A 12,813-nucleotide genomic window follows, 5' to 3' on the forward strand; every position below is an offset into this window, starting at 1 on the left:
CTTAAAGGTAAGAATGCAAATAAAAAGGATAATAGATGGATACAACAGATACGTTCCTTCTTTGGAGCTAAAGAATCCAAGTTCAGACTGGTTCCATGCATATTTAACAAGTGTTGTGAGGGATACAAAATATTTAGAATGAGCTCCAGTCCAGGCATTCTGTAGTACTAATACACACATATTTGCAATGATTTTATTTTTCCTAATAACAATGAGTTATCATAGATATTCAGGTATTACTTCATAACTCATGTGCTGTACATTTGGCATTATCACCAACAGTATTGTGTTTCAGCACATGAAAAACTGTGATAGTTATGAATATATCAATGAAATAAAGTTATACTTAAGACAATATCAACACCTTATGAAATATTGTTTGCAGATACAGGTGTAAAAACCTTACAACAGCACTAAGACATTATCTGTCTATATATAATTGCTATAAAATGTTTTAGCATCACTCTCTAATCACCAAAATGTAATTGAAATAATTAAAAATGTTTAGTTAGAATTATGATCTCAAGTGTTGAATAGTATACTACTGCTAATAAATGACTTAAGTCATAATGAATGGAGATGACTGTTGATATTTTATTCTGTTAAGTTGAAAAGGTAATATAAATCAGAAAACAACATGTGAGGTAGTGCTTGTAAAATACCCCTAAAGGAGAGTACAGAAACTGGTGTTAGGTGATATTAGTATTTGTAGGATTATCTTGTGGCCTTTCTTAACCTAAAAAGCACAGCACTTCCATGCTAGCTGAATGAATATCTACAAGGTTACCTATGGAAGCTGCAGGAATATTTTCAGAGGTAGTGAGAGACAAAGGTTCAAGAAACAGAAGGAACTTCATGAAATAAATTGATGTATAACTAACACACACACACACACACACACACACACACACACACACACACACACACACACACAGACACACGCATGAAACACTGAAAAAAATGAAGAAAAGGCAGATTATGTTGATATGATTGTATGCAGTAGATGTCTCAGATAAGCAGAATCAAGAATAACACTCTGGAAAAGATAATTTAAACATCAAGCAAGACAGTTAAAGGCTTCATCTTATACAGAAGATTATGTTATACTCTGCACATACAAAAATGTAGTATGATTCCTAAACTGTGCATTATTGTAGTGCCTTTATGCCCTGTTTTGTTCCCCCTACACACATGCATATGCACACACACATACACACTATACAAGACTAGATATAAAAAATATAAAGCTGAGATCTATAATTTTGGAAGATAGCCTCCAGCTTTTTATATACCACTTTTTACCATTTTCATACACACTTAAAAAATAAAAGGAAAACATTGCCATAATTCAACATAAAGTAAATTATGGCATTTACTATGCTAATATAGGAAGTATGGTGTTGAAATTAGATGTTATGAATGTCAGATAAAGTACAGTTGAGTAAGAATAACAAAAAAAGTTCTAATGGATCAGTACTGTAGTAGCCTAAGATATATGTGGACTACTCCTGTGACTGGTCATAAAGAGAAGAGTGCCTTCCACTTGCTCCAACTAACAGGAGCTTGAGCAAAGCTCCATAAAAGGACACATGGGTTGCTGAAAGCTTCAGAGCATTTTTTAGCAAGTGGGCAAGAGCCCTGAAAAACAGTACAAGGAATCAAACCAAATAGAAACAATATACAAAAAAGGGTGGACATAATTTATATCAGCTTGGTTCTCTGTACATGCTTCTATAAAGTACTATGAGCGTGATTTCTTCTCTATGTTCAGATCATGTTTTGCTAGGACCATTCTCCAGGGACTCCTGGTCTGTTCTTCCATCTCCCAAATGTAGTTAGCCATATAGCTAAGGCTACTGCAGCAGTGATCAATATGATGAATAAAGGACAGTTGTGTAAGTAAACTTACCATAACAGTAGCTATTCAAATGATCACTGCTGCAGCAGACACTTCCTCCTTCCGCTTTATACTCCCTTGATTTTTGGTGTGCTTTTTATGCCGGTGTGTGTTCAATTATTCTCTGTTGTTCCTAGAATTGTCCTTTTAGTTTTCAGCTTCACTCTCTCTGCTAGCAGGAAAGCTCTGAAGGCCTTTCCTCCCAAATTTGGCTTTGAATCTGCTCAGGTTGTGCTGTCTGGCAGTTTGGGCATGTGGAAGGTGCCATGAAGCTTTGGAAGCTTTCTGGCTATTATATCTTTAGTAGTACAGCTAATGCTACTGCAACAATGATCATTTGAACATTTATTGTTATGTTAAGTTTGCTTGCATGACTGTACTTTCTCCACTGTAGCATTCGACCAGGTTTGAAAGTACATTCCTTAATAGCTATCTCCCATACTTGTATATCTGTTGTAATACATGTCATTTCTCAGAATGCTCTGTAAACACAGACAATTTGGATGAGCTACTCCATATAAAGTCTTTATTCAGAATGACATCTAGAAGTAGTGTGTATTATTTGGCATGCAACTTTCTGCACCTAGAATTAATATTAATTAACCATATACAACATGGCCTACACCTTACCCTCAGATGAATGTTAACTGCATCAAGAATACTGGTACAGTTTGTATTTGTGCACTAGATTCAATTTTCTCTATGGTTGTGCAAATACAGAGAAATACAGAGAAAGTTTATTTAAGGAAAAGGGACAGGGAACTTACTCCCCTGTGGAAAAAAATGTTTTGTCTTTTTTTTTTTTTATTGTCCTGACAAAGCTGTAAATGTATATGTTTGGATTCTTCAACATGCTTCCAAATACAGATAACTTAGTAGGTCTGTTATGGGGATCCTTATTAATGCATGAATGGCAGTTTCACCGAATGTGAAACTGCCGATCATACATTTGCGAAAGTGCTTTTCACCCAAAAAAGCACTTTCGCGAAAGTATGATAAGATATAGGGAAAATCAGGGGAAAATGGCTGTTGCTGAGATCGTAGTACAGTGGGGATGAGGGAATATTCCCTTTTTCCCACTGCAGTGCAATCTCAGAGTGAGAATATAAAAGTAGAGGGGGGTGTAAATTTTAGTTATGTGTTTATTTATTTATTTTTTATTTTGGGGAATTTAGCGAAAGCGCTTTTTTGGTTTAAAGAGCTTTCGCTAAAGTGTGTTCGGTGAATGTGGATTCGGACTATGGAACTTTCGTTCAGTAGTCCTAGATCCTTGTTCTGGACATTTGATCTTTCTTTTTTGACACTTTGTGACCTAACTTCAAGATTCTCCTCTGTAACTCCAATATCAAAATTTTCAAAGGATTTATTTTTCTAGAACAGGACTGGCAGCGATAATTCTAGTTGCTATTCCTCATTGGATTTTGATGCATTGGTCTCGCACAAATGCATATGGTTCCTGTACAGATTTTTGTCTTCACAGTGGATAACAAAGGATCTTTGTTCAATTACTCTGGCATTGGACTGAAACTTTTCCATGTTTTTTCTGTTCTTATTTTGATTCCATCATGGACATCTTATTGTGTCCTACATCTTCCAATTATAACTTATTTTAGTACCTGGATTTCTAATTCAGTATCAATACTCTTCAAAAAATCTCTGGATTTTTTTTTTTACTGTTTTGTTTGTCTTTGGTAATTGAGGTATTATTCAAAGAATCTTTGGCTCTTCTTATAACAAATGGTCATGTTGTTCTGGTAAATATGATCTACTCAACATATGTTCTATGTGCAATTCTGACTTAGTCTGTGTTCTACTTACATGACATAATTCTAAAGCTTAACTAGTATCCACTGAAGTCTCAGAAATGCCTTGTGCAGAGATTTTTCAAATGTGCTTTGCAAAGGTTTTGTGGTTGATTCCACGTGCACTTCAATATCTATCCGTAGTCATAAAATTCCCAACATCCCTCATACTGAAAAGGTACTACTAACCATTTATGATCCATCTGATCATATCTATTTTGTACATCTATAAATACTCTTGACCCATAGGCAACTATTCCATTATCTTGTAGGATTACAGATGCTATATATATATTGCTATCTGGCATCTACTTGCAAAACACCTGACCTAGTTATATCATAGTATTTTAACACTGGTACATCTGTAACTAAATTCTTGAGTATTTTGAAACCCTTCTCTTGTTCACCTATTCTTAGCTCCATTACTAAGTTTCATCTTCCTCTAATTGCTTTTTTGGAGGTACACATATCTCATACAAATTAGGAGCATATATATATATATATATATATATATATATATATATATATATATATATATATATATATATATATACATACTTCATATGTTTGACGCTTCAAAATTCCAAAATTCATATGGCCGAGACCATATGATCGACATTCGAAATGTCGAACATATGAAAAACAAAACAAAAAAATGACAAACACTTACCTAAACATTGGAAAACCGTGGACTGCATTTTAACTGACCTGGTTAAATATGACATTAAAATTTTCATCATGCTAGACCATAGCAGTTTGGCTTTGCTAAGGATCAATCCTGTCTAATGAATTTGGTTAACTTCTTTGAAAAAGTAACACAAGCTGTTGACAGCAGCTATGTTCTGTACATGGCTTACCTTCATCTGGTCAAGACCTTTGGCACTATACTGCCTGCTAGCATAGTTAGTGAGTTAAATTCATTTCAAATAAATCCCTATGTGGTCAGATGGATAGCAAATTAGCTAAGAGACTGAATGCAGAGTGCGCAAGCATCAGTTGCCTCCAAGAGGATGAAAGTAACCAGTTGTGTTATGCAAGGTCTGTGCTGGGGCCCCTTTTATTTGGCATTTTGCAAGCTCTGTGCTGAAACCCCTTTTATTTGGCATTTACTTTTACAACCTCCTGACCAAAAACCAAGATCTTTGCTAACCAAGTTTACAGATGATACCAAACTTAGAATCATTATCAAGTCATCATCTGAAACTCATTCCCAGCAACAAGAGACCTTGGTACATGGGTAGATAATTCCATCTCTTTTGATCATCACATCATAACTGTAATCAGGAAGTCTCTCTCCTTGGCCCAGCTGATGCCAAGGGGATATCTTTCAGATCAAAAGAGGTCATATTCCCATTATTTTCATCATTGATTAGGCCAATATTGAATACAATGCCCCCTTTGGGATGTACATCACTAAAGATATCAAACAACTAGAAGATCACTGGCTGTCCCTTTATTCAGTATCTGATAGAATCCTGAGGGGAAATCTATGCCTTGCCTTCTGAGCCATTATGGATTCAGTAGGCTAGGATCTTTGTACAGGGATGGCTCGTGGCATCTGACTGCCGGACTGCAGCCCCCTCAGCAAAAAACAGAAAAAGTACCTTTTTCGTAGTGTGACATACTCAGTAGTATTTTTTTTTTATTTACTCTCTCTGTCTCCGTGATTCCTTCCTGCCTCGGCAAGTACGCGCATGCGCACTTTAACCACCTCGGGTTGCGGCGGTTTTAAATAAATACTTTTTTTTTGTTTTTGTTGCAGCCTGATGAGCTAATGAAGGCATCTGTGTGATGCCCAGCAGTCTATGCGGTTCCACACCGCATAGAATTGGAAGGGGTTCGGACTGCGACGTCCGCAGTCACGTACATGACATGCTTGGGCTAAATGCTGCTGATTGGTTGTTGCTCTCTTCCCGGGCTTTATGTGCTGGGAAAAGAGTGAGAATCAAGCAGTTTTCCGTTGTGGACTTATGTGAGTAAATCAGGGAAGGATAAGGATTCCGATTTACCACCTCCAGTGACTGCAGTAATGAAAAACCTAGAGAGGGAATTCTGAATATGACAGAGAATGAATGGTAGGACAAGTGTAGCCAGCAATGACGTTTAGGTATTTAGCCTGATAATGGAGGAATTGTTTGAACTGAGGCCTAAACTGGACATAGGAGGGGAGGTTTTTTTAGATAGTTCAAATTTATTTCCCAGAATTTAGAGTCTAGTGAGGAGAAAGCATTATTGAAACAATGAAGTTTACTTAAAGGTTTCAGTAATGTTGTGAGAAGCTTCAGATGTTATACAAGGCTGTTTTAGCTGGTGAGTTTCTCTGTGAGAGGTAAAAATGTTCCACTGAACCAAGTAAGAAGTGTGCTGCCTGTTTGATTTGAAGCCATTTGACATTTTAGCATATTAGACAGTGGGGTTAATGATGAGAGAATCTGGTAATGAAACTTTCAATGCTGTTTTTCAATGAAAGAAATTCTACAAAATTAAGCCTGTTCATATTTACTAACTCACTTCATAAATAAAAAAGGAAGTTCAAATATGTCCAGCTGATACAAAAGCAAAGTATTTCTGCACAGTGTTGCCAATTTCATTTTGGCTCAGAGTGTGCTGTTCTCAGATAGAGTTGTAGTTTACCTTTAGTATTAGTCAGTCTGTTAGCCAACTAAAGCCCACTAAGGTGAAGCATCCTTTGAGGGGTGACCCAGGAGCAGTAGATAGTTAAATGACTTGCACAAAGTAGACAAACAGAGGTGTTGAGAACTAAACTCTGTAGCTCAGGATGAAGCTTGTTAGCAGTTTATAGATTTACTGCTCCATTGTCTAAACTATTGTCTAAACTGCCAGATTTATACTGTAGCATCATTAATTTCTCTATATGTCTTACATTAAGATAGCTTTAATGTAAATGAACATGGATTATTCAGAAAATCTTTTATCTATGGCAATTTCCCTTACAAGTATTCCTAATCATATTGCACTGCTCTGCTTAACTGCTATGTGCAGCAAGCTATATAAAATATTTTTCCCATATCCCCACTTAGCCTGAAGATCTTTCCAGGTAGATAATCCAGTTCAGCAAATGTAATAAATATATTATTCCTTGGTGGTATGAAGGAGCCTAGTTGCCCAGCCATTAAGACAAGGACTACAAGACTTCTTTACAAACTTAAACCATATTCCCCACTAGCTGACAACCTAACTTCACTCTTCCTAAAGACAGCTGCCACCTCCGTAACATTCCTGGTATCCATCCTCCTAAAGACAGCTGCCACCTCCATAACATACCCGGTATCCATCCTGATTAACAGCTCAATCTGTGAATCCACTCTCCCAACTCTTAGGAAGAAATTCCACACCATCTCTATCCACAAAGCTGGGAACTCTATACAACTCTCTAATTACCATCCAGTTATCAGACTCTCTCCACTCTTCAAAATTCTCGAGCACTGTGTCCATAAACAAATCCTGTCTTATCTCATACTAGAAAACCTCATCACTCCTAAGCAGCACAGCTTTCACCCCACCACAGCAACACGATCACTCTCATCTGCTTTACAAATGCCATCTCTCTAGCCAGAGACAATAATAAATTAGTGCCCTGCCTCTTCCTAGACCTCTCCAAAGCCTTTGGCACTGTCTCTGACTCCATCCCCCTCGACTAAACCTCTCCCCAACTATTTCCTGGTTTTCATCTACCTCACTAACAGACAGCAATCAGTCAAATGGCTCTCAGCCCTATCTCCCTTTTTCCTCATAAAATAGGTGTCCCACAAGGCTCCATTCTAGGCCCCCTTCTTTTTAACATATTTACTTACCAACTCCATACATCCACTCCTCAGTCATCCCTCATTCAGTATGCAGACGACTCCAGTGTCATCACCACTGCTGACAATCCCTCTGATGTGCTTTCCCTTACTCACACCTCCTTTAACCTCACTGAAACTTGGCTAACTGACACCATCTCATATGTAACCCTAAAAAGACAAAACTCCATGTATTCCTATCCAAATCTTTCACAGATTGGGAACTCCAGACTGCTTTGTCAGCAGTCCGGATAAGCCATTTCTGCCCTGCAACCCAGACGTCGAAGACCACACAGAACAGAAGACATCCAGACTGCAACATCCACAGGCTGGAGCCTGCTTTCATGGGGGGAGTGGATGTGGATGCTCTCATGGGGAAACTGTTACCATGTGCAGGACTCATGGGGACTGGAGGAGCCAAAAGGCATGTAGATAGGGAACTGAGATAAAAGAGGTGTGTGTGTGTGTGTGTGTGTGTGTGTGTGTGTGTGTGTGTGTGTGTATAAAATGCCCCAAGTGCTATATGGTTGTGGGTAGAGAACAGGCATGAACTCTATACCTTGGACCCAGGTAGCAAGAGCCTGAAGTCCCTACCCACCACCATTTGTAAATAAATTGCAGATTTTTCCCTCATGATTGTTCTGTTCCTCATAAAATCTGTGGTTTCTGTATGTGTCCTTGCAAAGTCAGTAGTGCATTGGTGCAGTCAGTAGTGCATTAGTACAGTGGTAGCATTGTTGCCTACCAGCTGCAGGTTCTCTGGCTTGATTCTTGGCTGTGGTGCCTTCTGTGTGGAGTCTGCATGTCCTCCCTGTGTTTGTGCGGGTGTCCTCCCATCTTACAAAAACATGTGTCTGTCTGGAGTGTTTCTCCCTGGGCCTCTGCTGAAAATTGGCTTTTGTTCCAAGTCAGACTTTCCTGGTTAACAAATATTAAATAAAAATGACAAGCATTTGAATTTCAGACTTCATATTTTTCAGAAAGTACATGATAACAAAAGCTTGCATTCTAACAATTTTATAAGTTTATAAGATGGATATTTGAAATTTGTCCCTATTTTTGGGACTGCATTCCCCCATTATTTGCTTCATCCAGGTTTTTTGTGCTAAGGTTGAGAGCTTTGGTAAGAACTGAATTCACTGAATATGTTTGGGGGCTGTATTCCCCCATTACTGGCTTTGTCCGGATGTTTTTTTGCTAAGAGTTTGAGAGCTATAGTGAGAACTGAATTCAATGAATATGTTTGGGGACTGTATTCCCCCATTATTGGCTTTGTTCAGGTGTTTTGTGCTAGGAGGTTGACAGTTAAATGTGTTTTCTTTGAATGTAGGTTTCAATGCAGTTTCAATGAATGTGAGTTTTCAAGGGCAGAGAAGTTTTAATGCTAAGTTTGTTTTCATTGTGAGACTGCATTGCTTTGTTTAGCAGATATCTATCAGTGTTTGCACTGTAAAATGTAAAATAAAACTTTCAAATGAAGTCCAAATCATCACAGAAGTAAAGCAGTATGCACATTAGTGTTTATGGTAAATGGGGTGAAATAGCCAAGCAATGGTTCATTGGAATGGCTGCAGGGGGGAGGCTCTATTCAACCATGATTTTGTGAGGGGGGAAGGTCAGCAAACTCAAAGACAGCCCCGGCTGAACTATACCTCTCAACTTTCCAGATTTTTGCAGAATGAATAGATTTTTGCTTCTTATTTTTGGTTTGTTCCTCATAAAATGTGTGGTTTTCTGGCAAATCATTTAGGAATGAAGTCACTAAATAATGACAGACACTGAGTTTTAGACTTCATAACCTTCAGAAAAATGCATGTTAAAGCAAGACCTGTTATTCTATCAACTTTTGAGTTTATACAAGAGCAATTTTAGTACTGTATACATGTCCCCCCAATATATTTGGCTTTCTCCAGATTTCCTGCATTAACAGGTTAAGAGGTATTGGCAAATAAATTGCTTTATAGCATTAGGCATATCCAAACCTCTCAACTGTCCACAATCTTGGCTCAAAATGTTGCTCTTCCCCTATTAATCCCTCCGCAAAATGGCAATTTTGGAAGAAAATATGGAGGGTTTACAATTAATAAATAACTGTAATAATCAGAGTTATAGATTACTTTTATTTCAGAAATGCATGTAGATTCTTTTATTTTGTCAGCTGCTCAAGTTAGCAGTACAAATATTAGAAAGTGTCCCTTCTTTGATAGGTTCCTAGCTGTATTGTGTGGCTATTTTATATTTTTGCATCGCATTTTTGGTCCATTTTCATAAAATTGTGTTTTTTTTGGCAAATTAGTGGCAAATTATTAAAGACTGAAGTTAGAAAATAATGACAGACATTTCAGTTTCAAATTTCATACCCTTCAGAAAATTCATACTATGCAAGACCTACTATTATATTATCTTTCTAAGTTTATAAGAGCAATATTTAAAAATTGTCCTTATTTGGGCCTTTGTCCCACTTCTATGAATGGCTTTGCCCAGATTTCTTGCTCTGAGGTTGAGACGTATGAAATGTGTCAGGGCCATCACTGTCAGCCAGAGACATTTCAAATTGTGACATACTTGTTGCACCCCACTCCCCCATGTAGTGACTCTGGATGTGTCGAAGCAAGGCAAAGTTATGCAGTGTAAATGTGCAGAGTATCCCCCCCATCCAAGGTAAACACAAGTACTAGAGTGGCTTTTCATTTGTCCTTGATTTTTGCAGAATGGTCTGGTTTCTGTCATATTTTTTGTACTGTTGATTTATGCTTATTACTCAAAGTGCCTGTTGCTCTGTGTTTAAGTAGCAATACTTTAATGACCATCAGGTAAGCTTGGCTGAGATCGTAAGATGCAAGTAAGCTTTAATAAGCATACTGTTAAAGAATTGCCAACATTGAAAGCCTTTCTGTTGTTGTCATGTAGAGAATACTTAACTAGATAATGTATAAGCCTTGGGTATTGAAATGCATAGGACAGTATTTGTAATAAAGGACAGGATTACATTATTTTAAGACGCTCATTACACTTGGAGACTTCCAGTCATCTCTGCAGGCTTTACCCATAAATAAACAGAATGCCAATCGTGTGGTCTATAACCTGTACAGTAATCCTTTTAAGCAATGTATCTTGAGCTTATTTCTTGTTTGCTTTTCATTTTTTACTTTGATCATGTTTTCCCCATGAAACAAGTAGATAGTTATCAGGCAGCAGGTCATTTTTTGGATAAGAAATATTTTTACAAGTGGGGGCATCAGAGATTTCTACTTTCAGCATGTTACTTGGTACTTTAATAAAGCTGAATATAAATTATAATTAGAACTGCACTGCAAGAAGTGGTTTGAGTTGAGTGCTGCTTGTTTTTCTTATACTTGAGTTTCACTGGCATTCCATTAATGTATTTAAAAAGTAATTTATTTTTTCATGCCTCACAATCTTTTTGTTTCCATCTAGATATTACATAAGCTGTCATGCAGCCAATGCATTGAAATATTTTTATGCTTCTACACTTCATTTTGTCTCGGGCTCTCATAATGATGGTTTGGCACCCAGGGCAGTGTATTTAGTTAGTTTTTGTGGTTTTGAGCATAGATCCTCCCCTTTCTAGTTGGTCACACCCCTTCCCATTGATCACACCCATTCAGCTGTCTCCTGCAGCCCCCCTTTGATTTGAAGTCACCCCCCCACCACTGTCTTTGTATCTCCACAAATAGAATAGTCTCACAAATACCAAGCCAAGTGATCTGAATCTTCAAATAAGTAGAGTAAGCTGGGCAGATAAGTTCATTACTTAGCACCTTCCTCACCTCTGGAACAGACACCCATTGCAAATTATGCAGTGCGATATATTCTGTGCCTTCAGATGAGTGCTGTATGATTAGATGTTTATTCAAAATTAAAACCTGAGTTTACTAGTCTGGCCCTGCTCAATAGAGGAGGCTCAGTCTGAGGGTGTGCACTGACAAGGTGTAAATGGCCATGAGACTCAACTGGTGTGTATTCCCTATGATCCTCTGATCAGTCTGCTATCATGCCTTTGCTGTGCCTGATCCCAGACTAATAGATCTTTAGTTAAAGCATCTTCTAAACCTTCAATTACCTATGCAATATCCCTTTGGAGTACATCTGGATGGGACAAGATTCCAAACAGAATTCTAAAGTGTTATGTCACACTTCAGTATGTGGTACATAAAATCATGATTAGCATTTTCTTCCCACCGATAAAAATTTTTAGTCTTGTCTTCATGTAAAGCTATCTCTTATAAGATTTGTTTTCCCTGCTGATGCCACTACAAACTAAAGGTAAACTTTATCCTCAATGACATCATCACAGTGAAAATGTGAGCTGTGTACATAAGACTTTAATAGACACATACTGCATAAATGCAGAGATCTGTCTATTAAACTCTATGGACCCATGTATAGGTTCATAGGTTCATAGGTAGGTACTAGGCTATTGGCCCTAGGGCCTATATAAACCTAGCTAAAAGGTACCCTGGCTTTTGCCACCCAAGAAAATTATTTTCCTGTGCCACTGTCGAGCAGAGCCACAGAAGTGATCCCCGGGGGTGAATTTCCTATCTCCCATTGGAGTTATACCGTGACATCAGAGGGGAAGCACTAATTTTTTTCAATAAAATGTCTATAAAGTTTTTTATTAAAGAAAGCCAAAAATAAATAAGAATAGACTAAGGTAATGTGTGTCACTGCAATTAACTTACAGTGCCTTATTTCCCAGCATCCCAAATTTGCATCTAGTGGCCATTTTTTTTTTTTTTATGGATTTATTTATTTTTTGAGTATGGCATTGTTGAGTCCACTTGTGCTGCTGTAAGTAATGGGTATTGCTGATTTTAATAGCTTCATTCAGATTTTGCTGATTAATTAAAATAGAAATCTTGTCTGTTTTTATAAAAGTATCCACACTATTAAACTAGTATTGGCTTTGACTGCTTTTAAATGACATCTAAGTTTTCCATTTCCTTTATTTACTTTCCTGTTCTACTGCTGAGAAGCATCACTGTTTTTTTGGAAGCACATATTACCTGCATTGCATGAGGATTTATTTTATATCTATATATGACCCAACTACCTCACCTATATTCAACATACCCAAGCACACAAACTTATCTTTAGCCCCTATCTCTGCCCCTCCCTTGCCACCACCTTCAAAATGCATCTGCCCAACAGATCCTTAAGATCTAACTCCCCAAATCTGATTGAATGACATAAACCCTCCCGGCCACCTGGAAATCAGCTTCTGTCCTTCTCCCTAGCTCGCCTGTGGAATTCTCTCCCTCCACCAATCCGTACCACTTTCAGCCCA

At 37.7% G+C, this 12,813-nt stretch overlaps 1 protein-coding gene across 1 annotated transcript in view; it reads right to left on the bottom strand.

The window, feature by feature from the left end:
- Positions 1 to 12,813, bottom strand: part of LOC122815696 (mucin-19-like) — a 1,162,279-nt gene that overhangs the window by 870,296 nt on the left and 279,170 nt on the right. The window lies entirely within an intron of this gene.

Source organism: Protopterus annectens, chromosome 11.part0 (assembly GCF_019279795.1).
Source record: "Protopterus annectens isolate FY-2018-M chromosome 11.part0, PAN1.0, whole genome shotgun sequence".
Lineage (NCBI taxonomy): Eukaryota > Metazoa > Chordata > Ceratodontiformes > Protopteridae > Protopterus > Protopterus annectens.